The sequence below is a fragment of the Filicampus tigris genome, chromosome 3 (assembly GCF_054856515.1).
Source record: "Filicampus tigris isolate MCC_2025a chromosome 3, RoL_Ftig_1.0, whole genome shotgun sequence".
Lineage (NCBI taxonomy): Eukaryota > Metazoa > Chordata > Actinopteri > Syngnathiformes > Syngnathidae > Filicampus > Filicampus tigris.
In genome coordinates, this window is record NC_141219.1 from 20,665,502 (window position 1) to 20,668,559 (window position 3,058).

Genomic DNA, 3,058 nt, shown 5'->3' on the forward strand with positions numbered 1-3,058 from the left:
ATGAATCATTGACAATTAGCCAAACTGCTACTTACCGTGAAGTGAGCTTAATTGAGTCGACTGCTAAACCGGTGTTTCCAAGATGCTGATTGTTCAGATTTTTTTTTTTTTTATCAGTCTCGATTATATGGGCTCATGAATGTCACTTGACAACATACAAACATAATTTTACATGTACATTATGGTTGCATTCTAAGTTGTTGTGACTGTGTCCATAAATTCAAAACACAATACTTTTTGAGGTGGTTACCTAATATCCACTCCATCCTGTTACAACACAAGCAGGGTCAGTCCTCTATGATGACAATGCTACTCATTGCTACTCATGCACAATTTTCTATTGGGATAGGACAGGGTAAAAATACTGAAGTCACCGCTGGTCATTATTTCCTATTAGTGTTCTGTCTTTGGTTTGTCCTGCCCTGCAGAGACGAACTGGATTGGAGTGTGGCTACCGCTGATTCAAATGTTATGTTGACCACAGGAGAAGTCTATTATCTATTTAATGAGGCGTGCATGGAGAGCTCTTGTACTAGTATGCAGTTTGTCCTCTATAGTTGCACTAAAACAAGCCAAGTAGTTTTACCTCACTGGTAACATGTAGTTGTCCTACTAGTATGCCAAAGTTGTTCTATTGGTGTTCAGGGATGTCATATAGTAGTGGAAAAAATATTTCCAATAAGATGTACTCATTCTACGAGTTCTTGTACTCGTGCGCTGAATTGTCATACTAGTGACAAGGTTAAGAATATCGCATGAATGCTTTATACAAAGCCATTTAAAGCGGAAGTCAACCCAAACATATTTTTTTCAAGAATATGTTCCCAACAGGCTCACTAGTTGAAACACGGCAGTCTGATTAATTTTGCGTTTGTGGAATATGAGTTAAGCAGCAAAATGCACTCGTTTTTAGCCATCTCTGGGGGCGGCCATTTTGTCTCCCGTCGACTGAAAATGACATCACAACTGCCCACAAGGACCAATCACGGCTGACCTGTTTTCTGAATCTGAGCCGTGATTGGTCGTTGCGAGCATTTGTGATGTAATTTTCAGTCGACAAAAGACAAAATTGGCCGCCCCCAGAGATGGCTAAAAACGGTTTAAGGTCCATGTACTAGTATGCTATTTGTCCTCACTAGTAGGGTCCTACATGTTAATAGTGAAGCAAAACTGCACTAGTTGACTTAACAGCTATTAGTGCAGCAAGATACATGATACATTTCAGCACTTCACTAGTAGCGCGTATCTCGTCAGTGCAGTTTTGCCTCACAACTAAAATGTTGTTGTGCTTGTAGTATGTTGTCCAGGTGAAGACAAACAGCGTACTAGTACGTACATGGAGATTAAGCTGAATATCAAGGGTATCGAATACATGAACACACACACATGGGCACGGGTTAATATTGAAGCTCCAAGTAAGCCTGAGGCCTGCTAATGGCATCTGGTGCCCAATGTTCCTGCTGCGCATCCATCAACTCCACACCTGGGGGCCGCTTCGGCCTGCAACTGTTGTCAGGCCACCAACTGCACGCGCACCTGCCCCCGCACACTGGAATCTGTGTGGAGACGCTTGACATTACAGAAGACCGACCAGAGACAAAAGACAATTGTGCTTTCAGTCATTTCCACACAATGCGGTCATGGAATATGGTAAACTCAAAAAATGACTGAATGAATGAATACACACTTCCACTACCCCACACCTATATGAGAGGAATAATATCTATGGACTGCTTCCAAGCCAAAGTGGTATGCAGCAAAAAGTAGTGGATGGTGAGATTCATCTTGCACAGCCAACTAACTTTTGAAAGTAGGCCATGTGACACCCCAAAAAATTGCTTGTAGCTGTGCTTGAAATATGAAGGCCTTTGTGGGTCCCTTGGGGGCAATGACACAGTAGGCACAGGAATTTCAAGCTGCTTGAATATGGTCTTATAGATGTACCTTTAATATGCATTTCTACATTTTTCTTCCCAATCTCCTGAGACAACTCTCCCCTTCGCTTCATCTGGTCCATGTTTAGTGTGGTACACGCCATGTCACTACACGGCACAGTGACTGCTTGTCACCAAAGGACATAGCTTGGTTGAACATGTCCTGGTGGTCAAATCAAAGTTTTCAATCTGTATCTCATGTTTGTCGCGGTTTATTAACCACAATTCAAAAGCAATGTCTGATTTTCATTGGTTAATTTTCAAGAAATGTTTATGTATTATTATTCTTGTCAGCTTGAAGTGATTTGTGTGACCACTTTGTTTTTTCTTTCACTAACAGAGGGGTACTAACAATATTGTCCACATGGATATCTATTTTAAATTAACAGTGACTGTTTAACTTGTCACCTGAGGTGTGTAGCTGTGTTCCATGAAACCAAAACACAGCAAATAAAAGCCACAATGGTATGATTTTTAAAATTACAAACAATCAAATTATTTTTGTCACGCTAAGAAAATAACATGGGAAAAGTTTGCACAAGTGCATAGTCGAGTAACCAATTTTCTGCGGAGGGAATAATCATTAATTCATTAGTTCATTCAAGGACACTCAACCACACAGCAAAGTTTACAACACCACCAGGGCCAACATTAAAATCAACCATGATAAATAGATCAGTTGTGGTTCCCTGACCAACGCCATGTTTCCATAACACTGCTGCAAGTTTATTTACAACCCTAAAGTGGCCCAGGTTGGACGTGGAGCTTATTTATGTGCAAGGAACATTTACTGCCTATGGTTAAACAGCAACTGACCTCACGTCATGTGACCACCACGGATAGTTAGAGACTCATTTTATGAGAGCCAGTAACAAGAGGTCATGGGATTTATACTGCAGGGATGAATTTTAAATTGCCTTGAATGAGTCTCTCCCATTGCTCTGCTAAAAACACAGGCAGTGCTCTCACCCAGAGAGAGAAGAGGAAGAGAAAGAGAGAGGGAGGAACAGGCTGCATACAGAAAGAGGTGGAGAAAGAGTTGGAGTGGACAGCACCGGATGAGGGGAGGAGGAGGAGGAAGAGGAGGGACGAGCAAGAGAGGGGGCGGACCGAGACGGTGGGAG